This window comes from Hippopotamus amphibius, chromosome 9, assembly GCF_030028045.1.
Source record: "Hippopotamus amphibius kiboko isolate mHipAmp2 chromosome 9, mHipAmp2.hap2, whole genome shotgun sequence".
Classification (NCBI taxonomy): Eukaryota; Metazoa; Chordata; class Mammalia; order Artiodactyla; family Hippopotamidae; genus Hippopotamus; species Hippopotamus amphibius.
The window spans coordinates 93,562,617-93,586,803 of NC_080194.1; positions in this window are offsets into that span (position 1 = coordinate 93,562,617).

Genomic DNA, 24,187 nt, shown 5'->3' on the forward strand with positions numbered 1-24,187 from the left:
AAAACATTTTGAATTGATACCTGGATTTGGACTACAATCAACTTCCTCGACAATTGCCTCTTGGTGCTGAATAGATCAAGGAGCCGCAGCTTTCTAATAGGGCCTCAAGGAGATTTTGACAATCCCTGCTAGAAGTGAGCCGTTTGTTGCAGTGAATGGGAGGCAAATAGATCATCCAAAGGGCTGGCTTGCAGCTTCCAGGAGCCCGAGGACACACTCTAAGACCCTACGATCCCAGACAGCTTAAATGGGGCAGGAAAAGTGATGTGCTGGTGAACTGTGAACAGTCAGCTCTCCTAAGAAAAAGATACGTGACCTAATCTGTAGAATTTGCCAATTTCTGTGGTGTAAATACTCCCACTATGTCTGCTTTCAAGCTGCTCACGCGATGTTCCTGAACACACATTTGGGAAGAGATGTACACCAATGGCTCATGACCTGGTACAAACTTGCTCAACACAACACGGGACAAGGACTAGTATTTATTATTTATTCCTTACCATCCTGTTCTAGGGACATTTTTTTCTGATGAGGATATTGGGACTCAGAGAAGGTATGTAACCTACTCAAGGTCACACGGCTATGAAGAAGTTTCTGAGTCTTCTTACCCAGGGATGCACTCTCTTCAGCATCTCCTACAGTCCAGGGCCTGGAACAAGCTTGTTAAGGCTACTCTCTGATTCCAAGGCTCCTGGTCTTTCAGGGCACCAGGCTGTCACCACCAGGAAGGGGAGACTCCAAGGGAATGTACCTTACATCTAAGCTTCTGCGATTTCAGCCCGACTCTTCCCATTCTTGCCACCTAACCTGCACTAGTGGGGAAATTCAAGTGTGCCTCAACTATTTGCAACTTCTCCAACCCTAGTAACTTTGAGGAAAAGGATATAAACTTCCATGGTGACTCTTGCCTGGAGTTGGGGAGGAACAAGATGACCCCTAGGAGATTCCAATCAAAGCAGTCCAAGAAGCCAATTCGACAACCAATTTGCTTGAAAAACGAAATCACTTCCCCTTGCATTTGTTTTCTCCACTTCTAATTTTCCACCCACCGTCTGTGCTAGTTCATTTCCTTCCTGAAATTCTGAAGCAAATGAGGCAGTGCAGTGAGGGGGGCAGTGAGCGAGGGGGCCGGGGCAGTGGCCCGCCCTGGTGCTCTGGCTGGCAGGTTCTGGTGCAGTGCAAAACAGTGGGGCATTAATGGCTATTACTATCCACAGAGGAAGTGCTGAAAGGCCAACAATGTAATTACCATTTATTCAGCATATCAACTGGTCCTCAGCTCCTTCTGGCAGCGTGTCGTGTTCTCCTGAAGTGGGGAGTCTGGGAGGAAGGGAAGAATAAGCAGCATCGGCCAGCCCCTCCCCACCCACTGCCCTACCGCACTGTGACGGGGATGCTGGGCAGCTGCAGGCACTGTGGCTGCTGGCAGACCCTATGGCCAGAGGACCAAGGTGAGCAGAACATCTGGGCATGTTTTGGATGGTGAAGAGCAGTGGTCAAGGAGGTTGGCTTCTGACTCAGGGTGGCAATGCCAGGCTATTCTAAGCCTACCTCTTTTCCTTAGAAGCTCCATAGCTGCAGAAGGCTCTATGGGGCAATCAGAGAGAAGAAAAATTACCTGCGGTTTTCAGCTTCTGAGAAGGGCTGTCTTCTGGACTGCTTGTGAGCCCAGGTCATTTCCTGAGGATGCAGAAGAAGGAGGAGACCCAACCACTTTCTTTGATACCCTCACCCAAGTTGCCTGGGGCACTCTCCCCCTACCCAATCCCATCCCAGGGGAATGGAATAGTTTGGCTTCTGGGCATTCCAGATCTGGATGGGATGGTGGGGAACAGATCAGCGCTGTGTGTTTTTTTTCCCCTGGTACCAGCTTGACTGGCAGCCTGGGCAAAGAAAAGCCCATTGTAAATGCTCCCCGGGGTCCAGAATGGAACTCATTACATCAAACCTGCCGGTCGCCAGCAGCTCTGCTTTGTGAGCTGTGAAACAAATGTTTATCCACCACTCAGTGAGGTTCAGAGCTATTTAAGGAGCTCAGGGTGTTGAGCTGCAGGCAAGAGCTGTGTGTGCGAGGCCAACGCTGGCACAGAGCGAGGCGGGCAGAGCCGGGGACCAGAGCCTCCAGCCTCCTGGCTCCAGGACTCAGCAGAGGGTGGAGGGATCATAATGAGACTGGGGTTACCATGCTGCCTTTCATCTTAAGCCCCTTCCTCCCCTTTCTTCCATTTCTCCTTCATTTTCCTTGTCTCTGATTCTCTTTTCTTCTCTCTCTCTCCCCTCCTTTTTCCTTCTTTATTTTCTCCCTCTGCTTTCCTCCCTCTCTCCTTCCCTCCCTTCCTCTTTCCTTTCGTGCTCTCATTTTCCCCTCTCTTCCCTTGGACAGGCCTGTGGTGCCCTCATCATACTCTAATATGCATCGTTCTTTCTGCTGGAGACAGTGAGGATATTCACCAACTGGATAGAAGAATGAAATAAAGCTAAAGCCTCTTCCCTCGCAAAACTTCCAGATCAAGGAAAATTCCGCATCGTTGACCCCATGAGTATTTGCCAGTGAATGAATCGAGGGTGGCAAGAGAATATGCCCAGTAGAAGTTCCATGGGGTTTTCTTGAGTGACACACAGGCCAGGGTCCTCCAGATCCTAGTATCACAGGCAGCATTTTTGGTTTTGTAACGGCCCCGAAGATCATGGGTTATATGTGAGAAAGGTAAGATCCCCTGCACTGGTTTTCATCGTTTTATTGAGGTGGCTACTCAGCTTGTGTAGAAATGGCTTTTGTTTTAATATAAATGAAGAGGGGACCGGAGGAGGGCTGATGGGTGAGGGGAAGGGGGGTGGCCTTCACTGCCAGGGACTTGCCACATTATTAGTTATCCTCCATATGAACCACCGTGAAGCAGGTACTATGTTCTGGCCAGCGACCATGCATAACCAACCACCCCAAATAGGACCTTAACGCAATACGCATCATTTCTTCTGCTCACAAATCTGGAAGTTGCTTGGAATACAATTAAGCTTGTTTTCACTCACTTAATCCTCCTGACTGCCCAGGGAGGCAGGGGTTACTGTGTCCATTTCACAGATGGGGAACCTGAAACTCAGAGGTTAGCTCATCTGCCCTGGGTCACAAGGCTAGAAAGTGGGCACCACAGGATTTAAACTCAGGGCAGCCTGATTTCAAAGTCTATGCACCCCCAGTTCTTCCTGGGTGAGGGGGGCACTCTTGCAGTTGCAACCAAGAGGTAGCTGGGACTGGGGGTGTCCTGAATGCTATCCATTCCATGAGTTCTGGAGCCTGGGCTGGGGAGACATAAACAACTGGAGCTCTCAGGCATCTTGTCCCTCGTCTGTGGTGCCTCCGCATGGTAGCTTCGGGGCAGCCAGCGTTCTTACAGGGCAGCTGAAGGCTCCCAGAGCAAGCGTCCCAAGAGACTAGCAGAATCTGAAAGGTCTTTTCTAACACAGCCTTGGACATCACACAGCATCGTATTGGCTGCATCCTAACTCTTTAAGGCAGGTGCAAAGTCCATCCAGGACTTTCAGGGTTGAGGAGACCTAGGCTCTGCCTTTTGAAGGAAGAGTCTCAAGGAGTTTGCGACATGCTTTGAAACCGCCACCTATTGTTAAACTGTTCCTTAGGTTCAGCTGATTATACATCCCTGTCGAGAAGTATTGCAGTGGTTCAATGCAGATGCCGCAGCCTGGGCTCAAGTCTCATATTCATTGTGGACTAGCCATGTGATGTTAAGCAAGTTACTTACTCTTCTGAGTCTCAGTTTCCTCATCTGTTAAATGGGGATAATAATTCCTAACTCACAAGATTGTTTTAAGGATTAAATTTGTATATATTAAGAATTTAAAACAGTCTGTCATATTGTTGGCATCCCACAAATATTACCTATTATTATTATTATTTTTTTTAATAGATGAGAAAACTGCAGAGAGGGTAATGATGAGCCTCTGTCACGTAGCTAGGATTTGAACACAATCCCAGACCTTGGCAGAAGGTCCTACCAGGAGCTTCTGGACTTGGGACCCACATTAACTCTGACCATGTGAGTCCATCCATGGATGGCAGGGCCAGGCCCCTAGTTTGGCCTGCCCTGCACATTTCTGACCCATACAGGTTGAGATGGCAGAGATCTAAGAGAAGATGGTCCAGGGCTTCCTAGGTGGCGCAGTGGTTAAGAATCCGCCTGCCAATGCAGAGGTCACGGGTTCGATCCCAGCTCCAGGAAGATCCCACATGCCACGGAGCAACTAAGCCCGTGTGCCAAAAAAAAAAAAAAAAAAAAAAAAAAAAAAAAAAAGAGAAGATGGTCCACAAAGAGCAGAAACAGTACCTCATGGTGTGCAACGGCAGGGGAAACAACAGTGCAACTGACTTCAGGAGGCAGACATTTCTGAGACTCTGAGTCTTGGTTTCCATCTCTGTAAAGGCAACTGCTCTGCCCACTGCATGTTTGTTGTGAGAGCTCGAGGGTGAAAGTCCCCTGTAAAGCACCACGTCCTGGCCACGTGTCAGCTATGAACTCAGCCCGGTAGAGGCTGAGGTGGCTGCCCTGAACTAGCCCCCAACCCAGCTTCAGAGCCCATGCAAGCTGGGGAGCAGGTTGGTCAGCCCTGACACGGAGATGGAGGGCCTTTACTTTGGAGGACGTGCCGTGGGAGGCAGCTGGTGGGGGCTTCGGCTTGCTTGTATGCCTGTGGGGCAGGTGTGTGCACTTGCACACGCAGACACACGCAGATGTGAATGTACGCAGTCCATGCACTGATAAATGCACCTGGCACGTGTGCACACGTGCACATAACACCTTTCTCAGATGTCTGCCCCTGCCAGGCAGAAGGGCTTCAGATAAACAGCTGTTGCCCCCAGGCCCAGGGAAGGCCCGTGGACGACCCAGCCCTGCCCTCTGGAACCTGAGTGTTGCCTGGGGTCCCCGCAGGCCCGGCTGGAAGAAGGACGTCTTCCTTTGGCTTCTAGAATATGCAGCATCGTCTCAGCATTAGCTGCCAAGCAGCCCCCAGCCTCCCATGGCCGCCAGAGCCCAGTCCCCGTGTAAGTTGCCTTGTGCTTCAACAGCCTCCCCTTGATCTCTGGCTTTCCCTCCTTTCTTCTTCCTCTCTCTGCTTCTTCAGCTCCTCCTTTTCATTCTCTGCCACTGTCTCTCCGTGGAAGCCTCCGGAAGGGCACGTGAGCCCCTCCCAAGGCCCTTGAGGTGGGTGCCCCACTCTGCCCCCAAGGAAGGAAAGGACACGGGGTGGGTCTCTGGGGTCTGGTATATGAGCAAACCAGCGAGCTGAAGGGGCCCCCTGCTTTCCAGTTCCAAGTCCTGAGACGATCAGCTGTAAACTCTGTAAGCCCAAAGCAGAGCTGTTTAGAGAACAGGGACATGGGTGAGATGGCTGGTCCCCCTCCCCACCCCTCTGCAGAGGAGGAAGGCAGGAGGGGCGGGCACCAAGCATCCTGACGCTGGTTCTTCACCCGGTGGGGACTTGTTTCTCCCTCAAGGAGAAACCGCGCCCTCTAGGACCCACAGAGCTGGTGCCCGGACACAGGCTGGGAGCGCGGGGTGCAGGGCGGGACAGCCGGGCTGAGGCCGGCTGGTCCACAGAGGCGCACACGTGGCCAATGCACAGGGGCTTGGCTGAGTGAGCCTGAAAGCGCATCTCCTGGTAACATGTCAGGCTTTTCGAGCCAATTTGATCTTATGAACTCCGTGGGGCACCACCACCCCCCCATGCCTCAGTGAAGGAAGTTGAGATGCTATGGGGTTTCAAGACTCTGAGCGTTCACTGTGAGTCCCACCAACGTGAGGCGGGGAGAGAAGGACCGGTTACTGGTCACCAACATACTCTCTGCACTAACTTCTTACAACTGTCCCTAGCTCTTTTCCTTCTGATCCTTGAGGAGCCTGCTGGTGGGGCCCATTGTTCGTAGGGGCAGGGCAGGGGTTGTAGGGGTCTTCCTGAGCCCACTCCTCCATGCTGCTCTCCAAGGCTCCTGGCTGGGGGCTCCTGATTAAGGAAAGTAATCTCCCCATGTGTGGCACGTATAGTCTAAAGGGCTTCACACCCCCTATTCAGTTTTCCTGCCACATCCTTGCAGAATTGGTGCTATTGTTGTTGTATTGTTTCAGTTTTTATTATCATTATTACTTCAGGGCCTCAGGAAAAGCAGGTGCACTGAGTTTAAGGGGGCTGCTTGGACTCCTAAGACTGTAGAGTGCTTGAGCTGGGCATTGAGTAAGCAGGAACCTCTACCCCAGGGATACCACTGGCCTTCCCTGGTCACTCCTTGCCTCACAAAGCAGTAGGCCTCTCTGGATTTTCAAAATTGGAGAAGCTGGATTTTGTCTGAAGTTGGGATGAGGCCAGCTGCGTGAAGCGAGGTCACTCAGAGCAAGGGGCTTGAAGGGCCAGGAGAGGCAGCCAAGAGCCATCATCTCCCTATAGCACCATCTTGTACATACACACATACATGCAGACGTGCACAGCCACCTACACACACACACACACACACACACACACACACACCCATGGTTGTGTGGGAAGGCTCCTACACTCTGCTGTCCCTTTCTGTTCTCAGGGATTTGGGTTAATATAATGTGTGTGTGAGGAAGACCAGAGAGCGTGGATAAGAGTTCCAGCCTCCAGGAAAAGGATGATTCACTCAGACTGACCTCCTAGGAATTGCAGGCCTTGGCCTTGGACATGGATGTAAACGATGTGTCAATTGGTTGCAAATCCCCTGTGGCCCCTGCGGGAGTCCATCCTGGGGTCCACGAGGTTCTGTGTTCCCTCGGCTCCCCTCCCATCTGCTAAAACCACAGCAACTCCTCCAACCTCAGAATAGACTGTGACAGACCCAGAAGGGATTCCCTTTACAAGACCCCTGATAAAGTTATCCAGCCCCTGTTCAAATCCCTCAGGAATGAGGTTCTCTCTGCCTCATCTTTCTCTAATGCCACTGACGTTAGGTAGGCATGTGGGATGGACAACCTCCAACCCTTTCTCAACTTTGCCTTCTGTGATGTAAGGGGAGCCCAAAGTCCCCTCTGCCCCCAGTTCTCTCGCAGCCAGTTTGGTTACTAGAAATCCCCGTGGCCCCCTCAGGATGCAGGCAGAGGAACCAGAGGTGAAGAGGAGAAGGAGGAGGTGGGGGGAGGTGGCGGGGTGGGGCGAGGAAGGAGAGGAAGTTCACTTTCTGCCTTTCACAGCTAGAACTTGGGGGAATTTCCTGCCCTGGAAGGAGGTTTTGCTGCCTCACATGGTAGGAAGCAAAGATGGGTCCCCTGAAAGCAGACACATCCCTGCCCAGCAAGTTCCCAGGGGAGGTGGTATAGCGCAGAGACCAAGTGGCTTTGGGAATCATATCACCCTGGCTTTGAATGGCAGCCTTACCACTCACAGAGCTCTATAACCTTAGGCTAATTAAGTTCTCCGAGCCTCAGTTAAGTCCTCTGAAACCTGGAGAAAATACCACCACCCACCGCCCCCAACCTCATAAGGTTGCTCAGGATTAAATAAGATAATGTGAAATATTTGGCACGTGCTTAGCATGTAAAAGGTGCTCAATAAATGGTAATTGTTATTATTAAGCCCAGAAAACTGTCATTTGGGAGAGAGGGGATGAAAGACAAATAGTAATGATAAGACCTAACAGTTGTGAGGGACTTACAATGTGCTAGGCATTCCTCTAAGGATTTTACATGTATTAACTAATTTAATTCTGACAACTTTGTGAGGCTGCTACTATGATTTGACCCATTTCACAGATGGAGAAGCTGAGATGAGAAGTTGAAAAAACCTGCCCAACTACATACAATGGGATATTATTCAGTCTGAAGAAGGAAAGAAATTCTGACATATGCTGTAACGTAGAGGACCCTTGAAAACATTATGCTATGTGAAACAAGCCAGACACAAAGGGACAAATACTGTACAATTCTGCTTGTGTGAGGTACCTAGAATAGGCAAATTCATAGAGACAGAAAGTAGAATAGAGGTTTTATCAGGGCAGCTGGGGTGAGGGGAGGTAGGGGTTGTGTAATGTATGGAGAGTTTGTCTTCCGCAAGATGAAAAGTTCTGGAGGTCTGTGTGCACAATGTAGATATATTGGATTGGCCAAAAAAATTCATTCAGGTTGGTTGTAACATCTTAGTGAAAAACCAAAATGAACTTTTTGGCCAACCAGTACTTAACACGACTAAACCATACACTTAAATGGTTAAGATGGTACATTTTATGTCACGTGCATTTATCACAAATATTTAAAAGATATGTGTATCGTCCTGCTTTTAAAATGTGATTTAGATGTATGGCTGCGGGTATTTCTACGTAGACGCACACACAACCAAAGCTGAACATGTTCCCTCCAAAGTGGTAACAGTGCTTGTTCGTGTGTATTAGAATATAGGTTTATTTTATTTATGTTTGTTTTCCATGTTTTCTGTAGTAGAACATATCATTTTGTGATAAAATAAACTTATAGAGAGATTTAAAAAAAAAAACAATAATAATAGTTTGGTTTTCTTTAAAGAAAAACAGTGAAAAACACCACCACCGCCACCACCACCACCACCACCACCAAAACGTGTCCAAGAGAATCCAGCTAATAGTAGCACGGCCTGTAAGATGGGGGAATCATACCTACTGTCTTGTGTTATCACGAGGACTAAATACAGCTGTGGGTAAAAATGATCAAACATAATGTCTGGTCTCTAGTAGGTGTGCAAATAATGGTGAGTGCCCCTCAACAGATCTTTTCACACTCCAGCTCTTCTTCCTCCACTTCCAGTGGAAAGAGAACATCACAAGCAGAGTTGCTGGCCTGCAAGGGCTTGGAAAGGTAGGCAACAAAAACACCTGGGCGTGGGCATAGCCAGGGCCGGCTGTGACTGGCCGAGGTCGGCCCTGCCGTGCCTCCGACCCTACTTGAAAGAAAAGGAAGGCCTGCACGGATCAGAAGTCAGTGGAGGCAGGGGGGTGGACACAATGACTTCACAAAACACATCGCCTCCCCTCTCCTCACCATCCTCACTCCCCGCCACATCCGTAGCTCTATTCCACCACAGACTGGCCCTTTGAGACTGGCTACGTCCCTCCATTCTCACCTTTGCTGTGAATACAGAATAAGTAAAGGCAGGGCTCCTGAAACTCTCTCTTTGACGTTTAAAACAATACAGTGCAGCCCCCATCACCTGCCCAGAAACCCGAGTCATGGCTGCCCGGGCCCCCTCCCACTCTGGCTGCTGACTTCAGCACACATTAAAATTCCTCTCCAAGGGGTGCTTTTGAGGCAGGCATGGCAGGGGCAGTGATCAAATAACAGACAGCAGGAACCCTGGGCGGGCAGCTCTGATAGCCCCGTCCACGAAGAAAGCCTTACGGAGAGAGTGGGGGAAGCAAATGCCTTTCCAGCAGCCAGAGCCGGGCTAATTGCTACCAGGAGGAAGGGCAGAGTTCACCCAGGTAACAGGTGCATCTTGTCTTAATAAAGACCGACTCGTTTGCCAAGAGCTGCCTGTAGAGGTGGGAGGAGGAGGGAGGGCTGGCTGCTCGGCTCGGGACTAGATGCCACCAAATTAGAGGAGCTGGCTTTGTCCCCTCTGTGACCCATCCTGGGGCTGGACATGCCAGAAGAAGGGAAGCTATGTGATATCCCCCCACATAGTGCATGCCTACAAGAATGGTGGTGAGTCTGGATTATTTGCAGGGGTGTATTGACTTTGCGTGGTTTCTCTGACCTTCCTACAGCCCAGAAAGTTTCAATTAGGGGACTGCAGGGACAGGGATGGGACAAGGGGGAGAAAGGGGAGGACAGAGCAGGGAGAGAAGGAAAGAATGTGAGTGCCGTGGGAAAGGAGGGGGAATAAGAGCTGGGAGTGTGCAGCTCTGAATGCCATTCAACAACAAGTGTTTATTAATTGTCTATTATTTGTCTGGCACTGGGCGGGGCACTAGGGACATGGGGAAGAATGAGCATGGTCCCTGCTCTAAATCTGGCAGGGGAGGCCAATATGTGAATAGACAATGACCAATTACCGCACAACACGAGGCTTTGCTAAGTGTCCTGGAAGCAGAGCAGAGGGAGAAGGGTGGAGAGAAAGAAAGGCCGAGTTAGGGAGCTGAATTATGTCTCCCCACTAGGACCACATGTCATCAAGACTGAGCAGCCACGCTTGGGGCTTACAAAGGGCTGTTCACTTTTCAACAGACCTTAAGCCCCTCCCCTCTTCTTTCCATCTAGCCTCACCTCCTGCTGAGAGGCAGCAAAATGATCTCTGCTCAACAAACAGATGCAGGAGAGCACAGAAATTCCAGGGACTCGCCCAAGGTAGCTCAGTGTCTGGTTTGAGTCCAGCTGTCCTGTCCGACTCCTGACCCATCCCTCCCCCATCGTGATATAACTGATGAGGTCACTCACCATGGAACTAGTCAAGGTTGAAAGGATGGAGTCCGGGAATGACCCTCCAACAATCAAAGCTATCCATGACCCAGATATTTTGCCTAAAGCTCATCACAACAGTGCAAAGTGGGTATCAGTTTCCTGTGGGAAAACAAGCTCAGAGAGGTTAAGTAACCTGCCCATCATCATACAGTTATCGAGAGGCTGACTTGGGATTTGAAGGCAGGTCTCAGTGACCCAGCATCCTGCGTTCTGTAAGCCATCCCCTCTCAGAACAGCAAGGCTTCTAGTAAGCGTTAAGGGAAAGACTAGGGAGGAGAATGAGTGGAGACGGCATCTCAGAATTGATCCAGGGCCAAGAGCTTGAATCTCAGTTAATTCCACCCTAGATTTATTAGTTAGAAACAAGGGGTTGGGGAGCACAACGCAGTTGTGTCCCAAAATGTTTACCTTGTAAATTTGTTCAGTGGAGAGGTGGGTAAACACAAGCATTCGGAATGGGATCAGCACCGCCAGCCAGAACGCAGGGCAGGTTTGCAGAGGTAGCTGTAACGCACTGCACGCAGCACGTGGGGGCAGTGAGGCTCCCAGAGCAGGAAGCATGACCTCAGCATGCAGCTCGCAGCCCCCACCAAGGCTGCACCGTGTTCAGAGAGAGGAGTGGGCATCTGCCAGGCTGCCTGGTGGTCCCTCAGGGTCCCCCCAGGAGGGCAAGGCCGTGTCGTACACAGCACACCCATTTCAAGCCTCGCTGCCTTCAATGAAACGCCATGTCCACGGGTCAGTCTTTCCCATTGCACCAGCCCCACGTCCCTGCTCAGCTGCAGAGCTTTAACGGGCCTGGCCTCAATCAAACACACCATCCTAGCATCGAGATGCATCCTAGGTGGCTACAGGAGAAGGGCAAAGACCCTGGGAGGGAGACGTGAGCTTTGTCTGGCAGTGCAATGGGAACCCTGGGAGCTAGTGAGCACCCTGTCACTGGCAGCATCCAAGAAGACATTGGATGGTCATGTGCATCGCACAGTGTACTTGCCAAGGACACAGATTCTGAAGTCACGCTAGTCTGAGTTGAAATTCTGGCTCCACTGTTTATTGGCTTAACTTCCTCCAGCCTCAGTTTACCCATCTGAAATGGGGGGTGGTAATGGTGTCAATCTCCCAGGGTCATTGTGAGCAGATCGTGAATGAAAAGGGCTGAGCACAGAGCCTAGCACTTTGTGAAGTGCTCAATAAAGCGATGAGGTGAAGGTGGTGGAGATGGTCAGGTGAGGAGTAGGAGGAGGAGGAGGAAGACAGTGCCCGTGAAGGTAGGCATTTACTGAGGAGTTTTCTCAGTGGGCCCAGCTAGAGCAAACACCACCTTAATAGCCCTGCTACTCTCTGAGACCCTAAAGAGAAGACACTCTCAGACAGTGATCCCATTATCCCACAATAAAACCCACCCACTCCCCCTGCCTGCCTTGTGAGTCAGACTCTCCTTAACCGCGCCTGGCTGGACAGTGGGATGCAATTCTGCCAGTCAGAGTGCTGCTTAATTGTCAGCATTTTGCAAACCACTGTCTTATCATCTATAAGGGCAATGATAGCAAAAAGACCTTGGGGTGACTTCACAGTTGGGAAAAATGCATGCCCCTAAATCATACCCTCTGTCCAGGGCTAAGGGTCCAACCCCTCCCCTCCCCTGGGAAATTTCTTCTTTCATTTGCTGTAAAGTGACTTCTGCTGAATGTGCATTTTTGAAGTGGAAAATTAAAAGCGCATGATTCATTCCCAAAGAAATCTGTGAGTTCACAGCTGAGAAATCACTCAGGCTCTTGGTCCAAAAGGGTTACTTCTCAGGTGTGAGGGGGGCAACAGCACTTTCTCCCTCTCTGAATCAGGAACCACTTCGAGGATAGACCAAGAGCCAGGGAATGGAGATCCAAACCTCACCTTTATTTCTGATCCTGATAAATGAGAGGGCATGGCTTGGGTCTGGCCAAAATGACACTCCACCGCACCCCTGAATGGATCTGATCCCCCGAAACATTAGGCTTCCCTGGTGGGCCAGAGTCTGTCCCACAAGTCTCACCACATGGCTGACAGCAGAGAGTCTGTGTCCTCTGAAGACAAACCTATCCCGAAAGAGAGGAGGGGGAGGAAGAGAGTGGGTCACACATAAGGTCGGTCGTAAGTGACAAGTCACTCCTCGCTGGGTGAGGAATGGGACACCAGGGGCCGGGAATGTTACTCCAGGGAGGTCCCTCCATGTGGAACCCAGAGAAAGAAGGGACAAGCACTGCCCAGTTCTTTGTTTTCCTAGACAATTAACCAATTGGGCTGAACGGTTTTTTTTGGAGGGGGCGGGGTCTCACAGGTATGTCTATTCATGCCAGAGGGCAGCGGTGCCGCTACGAGTGTACACGATGTGCCACAACACGGGCAGACCAACGTCCCATCCAAGTAACGCCAGTTAATGAAGACCACGGGCAGGCACAGGCCTGGAAGCTTCCCTGGCTTTACTTCTTTTACCAGCACTCCTGATTTTATAAACGATGAAGCCCATCGACCCCATTCCTACCCAAATCTCCGGGTAAACTTGGGTATCGTAGGGCTTCGTGGGGATCCAAACATTCTTAATAAGGCTTTGACGCATCTCAGTGCAGGACCAGCGGTTCAGGCAGCCCCAACCCACAAGCGAAGGCTTGGAAAGGTCACTGTGGATGGAACCCTTAAGCCTCTGGTCAACCAGGTGTGTGGCTGTGCTGTTCCAGGGAGGGAATGTGCCAGCCACCTGAGTGGTGCTGCCCTGCCTATGTGAGGCTGCTCCTCCCGCATCAGCTTCTGCTCCCTCATGTAGCTTCCCTGGACCATTACAAGGCAGTGTTGATTTTGTTCCCAGGAGGCCCCAAATGGGTCAGAACAGTACATTAATCAAATCTCCTCCAAAGCTATGCTGCACCCAAGGCTGAAAGTTCAGAACCTATTCTCTTTCCAACCCAAATTTATGTCCAGCCACATGGCCCAATAAACTCATCAGAGGTTCTGTAATGAGATTTAATAGCAGCATGAAGATACTTCAATAATAAAATGCATAAAGAGCTAATAAAAAATGCATAAAGATTCCTCAATAATAAATGCCAAAATAAGATGCCCCAAATTTGGATATAAACCCTTCCCATTATCAAATTCCTAAGGAAAATTTAGAGAGTAGAATTCCAAAGAGATTAAAGTCCAAAATCAAAGTGTTTAGCCCCTGTGAATTAAATTCCACAGGAAGCCCAAACTGCCCAAGTTTAATTCAAGTTCAAGGCAATGGAGGGCCTCCCTATTTTCTCAGTTAGCTCCCTCTTAGACCGAGGTGCTCTCAGTATCTGAGCAGAGTGGGAATTTCTTGAGTGGCTGGACCCTGAGCTGTCTCCCCAGCTCCTCAGAGATGAGGTAGTTCAACCCCAAGTCTCTCATGCACTCTCTTTTTAAGACCCCAAAGAACTAATAACACATTACAAATGATCAAACTTGACCCCACACCAATACACATTAGAAAGTAGGACCATATGATGTCGTCACTACCGTTGCCCAGGCAGAATTATGCTCCCGACACCAGTGCTCAGTTTTGTCAAAGCCCATAGCAGAGCATCATGCTGCCCATGAGGCGGAGGCCAGCCAGAGATGGTCCTGCTCCAGCCTCAACAGGATTCCCATCAGCACATGCCTGCAGCCCGGAATTGACGACATTTGCCCTCCAGTGCACACGGTTAACCCTGGCACCCTTCTAGTAACGCTCTACTTCTTCCTCCACTTGGGAGGCCACCACATCCCCAGTGTTCACATCCCTGAGTCTCCCCAGCCAGAATTAACCCCTCCCTGCTCTAAATCCCCAAGCCAGGACCAGAACCTGAGAGAGGACAGTATCGGATGCTCAGGTGAGCCATGCCGGGTCCATCAAGGTAGACGTTCCTGCTGCACTCACCTCTCTTCCCTCCCACTCCTACCCAATTCTAGTGGGTCATAAACAGAGGACTGAGAAGGGTGGGGAAGGAGAAAGGGAGAGAAACCCACCACATTCCCCCATCCCGGATGACAGCAGGCAGTGCGAACACTGTAGCAGATCCAGGGAAAGGGCAAGTAGCTGCAACCCTAAATGAAGTTGGATGCTTTGACCATTACATGGGATTGGGCAGTCTAAATAGGAGTTGAGTCTAAATGTTATTTAAAGCATCATCGGACTTTTACTACTGGACTGTGTTCATCAAAGTCATGGATCTCTTCAAGCGTAGATCCATGGGTAGAAGAGCATCCCTCTTGAATAAATGTAAATGGACAGTGGGAAACAGGGTTGCTTTGTGACTTCACATCACACATGAAGCTTGTTCCAAGTCCAGGTTGCAGCCCCCCTATAGCACTTGATCTGTGCCCCCCTTACAGATGCTTCTGTATCTAACTTGCACTGTGGTCATTTGTGGACACATCTCTCTGGCCAGTGGGCTGGAAGACTCTTGTAGGCAGGTATCTTCTATACCTGTCTCTTATAACTCCTATCAGAGTGTCTGGAACATGGCAGGTGCTCAGTAAATATCTGAGGATAAAATAAAGGAGAGGAGAGAAATATAGAAAAACATCCATGAGACTCTTATGCAGCAAAGATCATTGGCCTTCAATGGAGCCAGAGAACCGTGAAGCTAAAATTGAAGGGATGCTTCCCCACATTCTGAGTGTATCACTGCTACTTGAATCCTTCGCTACAGATGACCCTTTGGTCCAGATCCACACAGATACTCACCTCTGGCCTCTAGTCACTGAGGTCAGATGAGCAGAAATTTTATGGTCCCAGTGGAGAGATCTTTGGACAGGAGGTCTGGAGTTCCTGGTACTAGTCCCGGGGATGCATGCCTGGAACTCGGTTGCTTCACTTAGTAAGTGGGTTGTTACAAACAGTCTTTGGAAAGGGCAGGTTTCCAAAACGAATGCCAGGTGCTGGCACCTGCCCACAGTTTCAGCTGCCCTTTGCAAAGCTGTCACAGACCAAAGAGATTGGACACTTTCTCTTGGCCCTGGAGACTTCCCTATCAGGCTGGGATCATACCACAGCGTAGATGGCCTAGGAGACCCTGCCCTCCATTTCCTCACAGTCTACTCTTTTAAGGAGTAGAAAAGTCAATTAGCTGAAACAGAGGGATGAGATTTCAATGTCTCCCCCTTCAGAATCCCACTGGTTGCCCTCCTTGACTCTTTGCCTTCACACTCCTTTCTGTCAAATGGGCTCAGAGTGGGTACGGAGAGGTGTGCATTTTCACATTACTCTGGCCTGCAGTTGTGATGAAGTGGCACTCTTTTGCTGCTACTTCTCTAATCTGATGTGTGTGTGTGTGTGTGTATGAGAGAGAGAGGGGAGGATGCAGGTGGAGAGAGGGGGGAGAAAGAGACAGGGAGAGAAAACTGGGAAGAGACTTGCCATTGCTATATATATTTTAAGAACTTTTATTGTGATACAGTTAACATACAATAAACTTCATTTATTTCATTGCTATATATTTTTTATTACATAAGTAATACACACTGTAACAAGTCAAATAAGAAAGAGATGTGTTTTTAAGTAAATAATCTCATCTTCCTTCTGAAACCCCAGTGTACCTGACCCTCAGCCCTCACAATTCTCTGCTTCTACCTAACCTCTCACCCCCCACCATAGACTCCTACACATACACACACACACACACACACACTCTCATCTCTCCTCTATCTCCAGCCCCACTAATCTCTGCCAGTCACATTTGTTTCATACTCTTGTACAGGCAAAGCCAAGCAACATCCCAATTGCTACTCTGGTCTAGAATCCAATGAACTGTCCAGCATGTCCTTCACTTTGGAGATCCTGAAATAGCTGGAGTAAAGTTCCCTTGGCAGGGACTTTCTGGGTGGTGCAGTGGTTAAGAATCTGCCTGCTAATGCAAGGGATGCAGGTTCAAGCCCTGGTCTGGGAAGATCCCACATGCCATGGAGCAACTAAGCCCGTGTGCCACAACCACCAAGCCTGTGCTCTAGAGCCCTCATGCCACAACTATTGAGCCCGTGTGCTGCAACTACTGCAGCCCGCGCACCTAGAGCCTGTGCTTCGCAACAAGAGAAGCCACCCAATGAGAAGCCCACACACTGCAATCAAAGAGTAGCCCCTGCTCACTAAAACTAGAGAAAGCCCACACGCAGCAATGAAGACCCAATGCAACCAAAATAAGTAAATATAGTAAATAAAATAAAAATAATAAATTAAAAAAATTCCCTTGGCAGCCACATCTCCCTCATTTCACTGCAAACGATTCTGTCTCCAGGCACAGTTGGGAAGGTTGTAGAGCTGACTCGGGAATGTAGGACTTCAAGACTAACATCAACGAAATGCGTCTGAACATTTTCAAGGCTGAGCAAACCGTATGTCTTCATAATTTGATTGTATCCTGGTCCCAGAGGCATCCCCAGCTCTATTGAACACCGATGGAGTTGTTTAGGATCATAAATAATATTATCAGAGATAGTCCACTGGGTAAACAGAGTCAGTGTGTAATTGTCGGAGTGTGATATTGATTGTTCTTCACTGACTAATGAATTATTCTGTTTAAGAGCCCACAGAAATAGTGCACAGCCTTTCAAGACGATGGGACCTTGTAGGATTTTCTTGAAGAGTGGCTTCTGCCTTGTGATGCTGGCTGCCGTAGCCAGAGAAGAAGTCTTCTTCAGCCAGTCTCCCGCTTCCCCACCTCCACAAACCCCACACACTGCAGACCTACTACAGAAGATTCCCAAGATGTGGATTCCTAAATACAGTCTTCCTGGCATATGCTATTGCATATCGTCTATAAGGTGTTTGTTTCCAAGCTTCCTCAGTGACCTCCCAGTGGCAGACTAAACCCATACTTTTAATGCAAGGCTACTGGAGGGAGTTTCAAAAGGTGGAGGTTGTTGCTCATTTCTGCCACTACTCCCGCTTTTCAAAGTAGAGTCTCCAGCCAAATATCTATACCTTGGCCCCTTTCCCAACCTGAACTTTTTCCACTCAGTTCTCGGTCCTTTGCCAATCCTTACTCTCTTGACCATGGGATGTCTTTTCACATATCAACCCCCATCCCCATTTAACTGTTGGATTGTTTGTCTTTTTCTTAAGGATTTTTCTGAATTCTTTATCTTTTGGATGCTAATTCTTTATTGAATCGATTTGTCGCAAATGTACCCTTTCCATCTGTGCTTTGTCTTTTCATTTTCTCTATGTCATGATTTCATTGAACACACATTCTTAATTTTAATGCAGTTAAATTTATCAGTCCTTTAATCCATTATTAATGCATTTTGTGTTTTGTTTAAGAAATCTTCCCTACCTCAGCATCACAAAGATAGCCTCCTTGATTTACTTCTAAAAGCTTTAAAGGTTGGCCTTTCACATCGAAGTCTTTAGTGTATGAGGAAATTATTTTTATGATTTATGCATTAGTATCCAATTTCATTTGTTTTTCATCAATACAGGCAGTCGTCCCAGTCCCAATGTTAAGTTGTCTCTCCTCTCCCCAGGGATCTGCAAGGCCACTCGTCATATATTAAGTTTCCATACAAGACTGGGTCTATTACCAGCTCTCTGTTTCACTGGTCAATTCGTCTACCCTTCTATTGATAGCACAATATCTTAAACATCCACATAAAAATCTCCTCCTTCTGCTCATTCTACCCCTACCCAATGACCTTTTGATCCAGTCCAGTCAAGACTCACCCACTCCATAACCTCTTCTCTGATCCTCTATCTACCATTTCTTCCTCCCTCTTCCTCTCCTTTGATCTCTTACCTCTACATTTGTTCACAATTCATTAAATAGCATCATGTACGTAGATCTATATGAGCAGGGATTATTTCTTTTGCTTTCTTGGTCCCTGCTCTGCTCCTACCCCACCCTCAACAACTCATACAATACCAGACCCCCAGTAGATGTCATGAATACCTTTTAAAAAGATTCAAAGGGCAATCTCAACTTAGATCTTTAAATCTCAATGGACTTGCCCATCCTGGAAAAAGCAATCACTTGGGCCCTTCGCGATACATTACATCTTAACCACAAATTATCTTTTTCTGTCCTAAGTAAGCACAGTGGGGCTAGTGAGGCTGAAGAAACATTGCTCAGGAATGGAAACCAGCTACCTGTCTTTCCCAAGGAAATCTAAGACAGCCAGGAGTATGGGGGCAAATGTTGCAAGTGTCAGCATCTACAAGGTTGGAGGTGGTCCTGGATCTATTATGAAGCCCAGGGGAGGAGGACCAGGTTGCCAGCCCACGAGATGGACGTCCTTTGCCAACGAACAGAGAGAATCCTTGGAAACTCTTGTACTTGCTGCCCCTAGACCAGCTTACAAAACCACCTCAGTCTTCCTTTTCAGACCTGAATCTTTAACCCACAAAGAAGACTGCCAGCAAAGGGATTCCTAGCAACTAGGAATAGAACCGACACAACTGAGTCTTGCGAAAGCCCTGAAGAGAAGGGTGTTTCCTGCCACTGGCTAACATGGATGGTTCTGCAATACAGGTTCTAACCTGGTGAGGGAAGTAGAGGTTTGTACTGATGTAAAATGTCTAAGGACAGGAAGCGGGAAGCAGGGATGGAATGTACTTGGTGGTTGAGAAAGGACTTGCCACACCTGATCATGCACTCAACAAATATTTGCAAAGGACCTACTGTGTCCTAGGGCCTCTGCCAAGTGTTTGAGACTCAGGGATGAAGCAGCCCTGCTCCTATGGGCATTACTGCACAGCACCACCCTCAGAATGGCAGTGGGCACAGTGGCTGTGAAATCAATTCCTCAGCCCTGACTCATTTGCTTTTGTTTTTTGAGTTCAATCTCCAAGTTAATTCAGAGCAAAAGACAGTTACTTAAATCCAGATATTTTATCTTAATGTGGGTAATTCCCATAATATCATACATTAAGATGTCTGATTTCAGCTGCCACCCAACAGGCAGCAGGGATGTCGTTTCGGATCTGTTTTATCACTGCATGTGCATATGTTTCTATTTCGTTTACAGCACATGAGAGGCTGTCGCTAAATGGGTCTCTCTATCCAAGTGTGGGAATAGAAGCAGTGAGATCCTGACCTTACATAAGGTGGGAGCTCCGTGCCCTGAGAACGAGTGTGTGCACACGGGTGCACACGGGTGTGTGTGCGCTCATGTGTGTGTTTATGGCCTGAGAGGAGGTGAAGGGAGGGAAGAGGATAAAATTTGGACCCCACCAAGGACGCATGTAGTTTATCTGTATCACTGGCAACTAGAAAAGCCCATCTGAAGGAACCAATGGCCCACTGCATCTCAAAAGCCCCACGGGGGCGAACCCAGTGGCTTTCTGCCAAGCCCAGTCCATCAGTTGTAAGAAGGGAAATTGCAAGGAGGGCACTTTTCTGTGCTCAGCCCTCCTCACCCCACCCAGTCATCTCAGCCAAATTAGCAACACTTCATGGGGGCTGTTTGTTTGGGGCTGATTCTGCTGCCTCCACTCTGTTGTTCACTAAGATAGGCTGGGAAGTTGCCAAGCGATTAAGCGATCGTGGTTAGCCTGTTACTTGAACTGCTTTCTTCTGGAATATTAAAAGTTTTACAGCCTCAAGCAGTGCACTTTGGCTCCTAGTAATTAATACCGATTTTGCCATAATATCTTATTTTTATGGACATTATCTTGTTTTTCATGAGCTGCAAAAATACCACTGCAGCTTATGAAATACATTATAATATCTCGCTTTGTGCAATCATATTTGTGTCATTATCTGGCCCCTGGAGCAGCTAATTTAGCCCACATGAAACAGAACAATATTTACTCTCCTACTGATTATTTGAGGGGCATCTTTCTGACAATGTCACACATATGAGCAGGTCTAGCCTTGGTCACAAATGTGTCCTTCAAAAGGGGCCACCGCCTTTGACCTTGCTTGACATCTCCTAACAAACCTGGGTCCTCTATCACCTTGACTTTATTTTCATGTATTCCCATTATATCTTTTATTACATTACATTGCATTTGTATATTTGTCTCCGCACAAGACCATGAGCTTCTCAAGGACAGAATCTATATCTTTTCACCTCCGTGGCTTTGTTCCTGTTTCAGAGCCTGACACATGTACGTGTTCAGTAAGTATTTATTGAATGATTGACTGCGACCTTGTTTAATGCATTAAATAAGTTTATATAGGCAAAGAACTTAGCAGAGGATTTTACAGAGAGCCGACAGCCAATATATATTGGTTGTTATCATTATAATAATTAATGTGAAGCCAAAATCTTTCTCCCTGTAATTTGTATCCATTGGTCCTAGCTCTATCCCTTGGATTATAAACCAGCGTTGAGAAGCCTAAAAGTGCTCCTCTCAGCAGTAACCTAGCTCAGCTCCTGTCCATCTTCTGGGCAGTGGCTGTGATGGGGAGACTAGGCCCTGCAGGAGGTGGGGGGGTGGTTAATTGTTGAGGACAACTCACGGTGCCCTTCTGCCTAGGGGAAAATACTCATGCTCGTACAGGATACAAATGTATGCAAGAAATGTTCAGAAATGCTGTTTTATTTTATCCTTTTTAAAAGCAGTGATGTAGATATGGGTGTATCACTTTATCTCCATTTTACAGGTACCTTCTGGTGTCCTGCCCGAGGCCACGTACAATAACGAAAGGTAGAAGTGGAATTTGAACCCGGGATTTCTGACTCCACTGCAGATGCCCTCAATGACCTTTGAGGTGACCCTTCGTAGTGGTGGCTTCAAAAGATAAATGGCACCAATAGACCCAGTACCCCAAAGTAGCTCATTCTGGCATGATTTGGGGCAGAAGTGCTGCTCTTGCCATCTCTTTAGATAACTGAAGAGGAACGCTTATCTTCCAACCCCATCTGCCCCTTCAATTTATGCCTTTGGTCCTGGCTGTGGCTCAAGTCTCCCTGATGCTATCTTCTCTTGATACCTTAATCCATTCATGGAGCTGACAAGCATAAGAGATGGAGCACCTCTCCTCCAGCAGTCAGCTGACTGGACCTCTGGAGTGGGTCCATGCCACTCTAGTGGTCAGGAGAGGTGTTGTCTGCTGCTGGCACCGAGGAGGGTCTTGGCACATGGGAACTGCATTATTTTATAGCTCCAGCTTTGGGCAGAGAAACCCTCACTCTGGGCAGAGAAAGGGTGCTATGTATCCAAGACAGTAGTCTTCACAGTGCAGAGGGAAAAGTAGACCCCAGTTCTATCGCTGATTAATCATGTTGCCTTGAGCAAATGACACTCCTACTTAGAGACTCAGTGGCCTCTTCAATAAAAGAGGTGGAGAAAAAAAGAGGTACCTAAAATAGCCATGTCGGTGAGGATGGGGGAAAAAGGAACCCTTATATACTGTTAGTGGAAATGTAAATTGGTGCAACCACTACGGAAAACAGTAGGGGGGTTCTTCAATAAACTACAAATAGAACTACTATATGAAGCAGTAATTCCACTCCTGGGTATTTATCCAAAGAAAACAAAAACACTAATTTTAAAAGATATGTGCACCCCAATGTTCATGCAGTATTATTTACAATAGCCAAGATAAGAAAACAACCTAAGCGTCCATCAACAGATGAATAGCTAAAAAATATGTGATATGTATGCATACATATGTATGTGTAATGAACTATTACTCAGCCATAAAAAAAGAATAAAAGTTTGCCATTCACAACAACGTGGGTGGACTTGGAGGGTATTATGCTAAGTGAAATGTCAGACAGAGAAAGACAAATATTGTATGTTATCACTTATATGTGGAATCTAAAAATAAAACAAACTAGTGAATATAACAAAAAAGAAGCAGACTCACAGATATAGAGAACAAACTGGTGGTTACCTGTGGGGAGAAGGAGCGGGGGAGGGACAAGACAGGGCTAGGGGATTAAGAGGTACAAACTATAATGTATAAAATAAATAAGCTACAAGGATATATTGTACAGCACAGGGAATATGGCCAACATGTTCTATTAAGTAGAAATGGAGTATAATCTTTAAAAATTGTGAATCACTATGTTGTATCTGCGTAACTTATATAATATTATAAATCAACTATATCTCAATAAAGGAATAAAAATAAAATTAAAAAAATTTAAAGCCAATGAGATGATGTATGAGAAAAGAGTATTGAAAACAAGGTCCATACAAATGGAAGGGATTATTCTGCTAAAGGTGACTTGTATGGGCTTTCAGATTGACTGTCATCCTCCTTGAGTTTAGCCTGGCTGTGGCTCTTACACACCCCTTCCATATCTTAGCAGCAGGACCCCGGTGACTCAGCAGAGGTAAGTTACATCAGAGGGTGACGTGCAGGAATGTCAGAGGGTGACGTGCAGGACAGCTGTTTGCTAGGGCCAAGGTCATCCTGGATTTGGACTGCCCATTGGACCATTGTGTGTAGAAATAGTATGAGTTTGGTTTAAATGGATTTTTCAGTTTTTCGTATCAGCCATAGACCTGGTTAGTATTTCAGTAGTTGCATTTCTTGCATTCTAGTCTATTTTGAGAAAAATTGTAGGCTTTTTTATTGTGTCTTACAGTTCAACTTTGTACACTTTAATAAGCAACAATTTTTAAAGATACAGTACTTTTGCAGCAAACATTTATCTGTCTTTCATGGCCCCATAAAAGTATGGTTAAATCCATAAAGCAGTTTCCTTAAGTATCATACTTTTCTGGTCTTTCAAGCTTAGTGATAAGGGGGAAGCACAAGAAAAATTTCAAGTTTTTATTTTGTAAACACTAATGTATTAAACTTACTATATGTTGAAGGTGAAAAAATGTGGAATATAGTTTTTATTTTGTAAATGTTAATGCATTAAATCTGCTGTACATTGAAGAAGAGACATGCAGAAGGCAGCATCTGACCCCATGATCTGAAGGCTGCTCAGAGCTCAGAACAGCCCGATGGTCATCCAGCTTCAGATGGCAATTCATTTAAAATGCTCCTTTTTCATAAAACTCTTACCATTAAAAGTGTTTAAATTCGAGAGAGGGTGTGGAGAAAAGGGAACACTCTTGCACTGTTGGTGGGAATGTAAATTGATACAGCTGCTATGGAGAACAGTATGGAGGTTCCTTGAGAAACTAAAAATAGAATTACCATATGACCCAGCAATCCCAGTACTGGGCATATACCCAGAGAACACCATAATTCAAAAAGACACATGCACCTCAGTGTTCATTGCAGCAGTATTTTACGATAGCCAGGTCATGGAAGCCACCTAAATGTCCATCAACAGATGAATGGATAAAGAAGATGTGGTATATATATACAATGGAATATTACTCAACCGTAAGAAGGAACGAAATTGGGACATTTGTAGACACATGGATGGACCTAGAGACTGTCATACAGAGTGAAGTGAGTCAGAAAGATAAAAACAAATATTGTATATTAACACACATGCGGAATATAGAAAAATGGTACAGATCAACTGGATGGCAAGGCAGAAATAAAGACACAGGTATAGAAAACAAACATATTGACACCAAGGGGGGAAAGCGGGGAGAGATGGTTGGGATGGGATGAATTGGGAGATTGGGATTGCCATATATACATTACTAATGAGAAAAAAATATCAAATTGTACACTCTAAATATACGCAGTTTATTGTATGTCAATTATATCTCAATAAAAGTTCTTTAAAAAAAGTAGAAATTTTAAATCTCAGTAACATCAGGTTGTATGTATCATAGAATCTACCTGAAATCAGCACTTAATACATGGAATCTTGACATCTCAGAAAAAGTTGAGAGC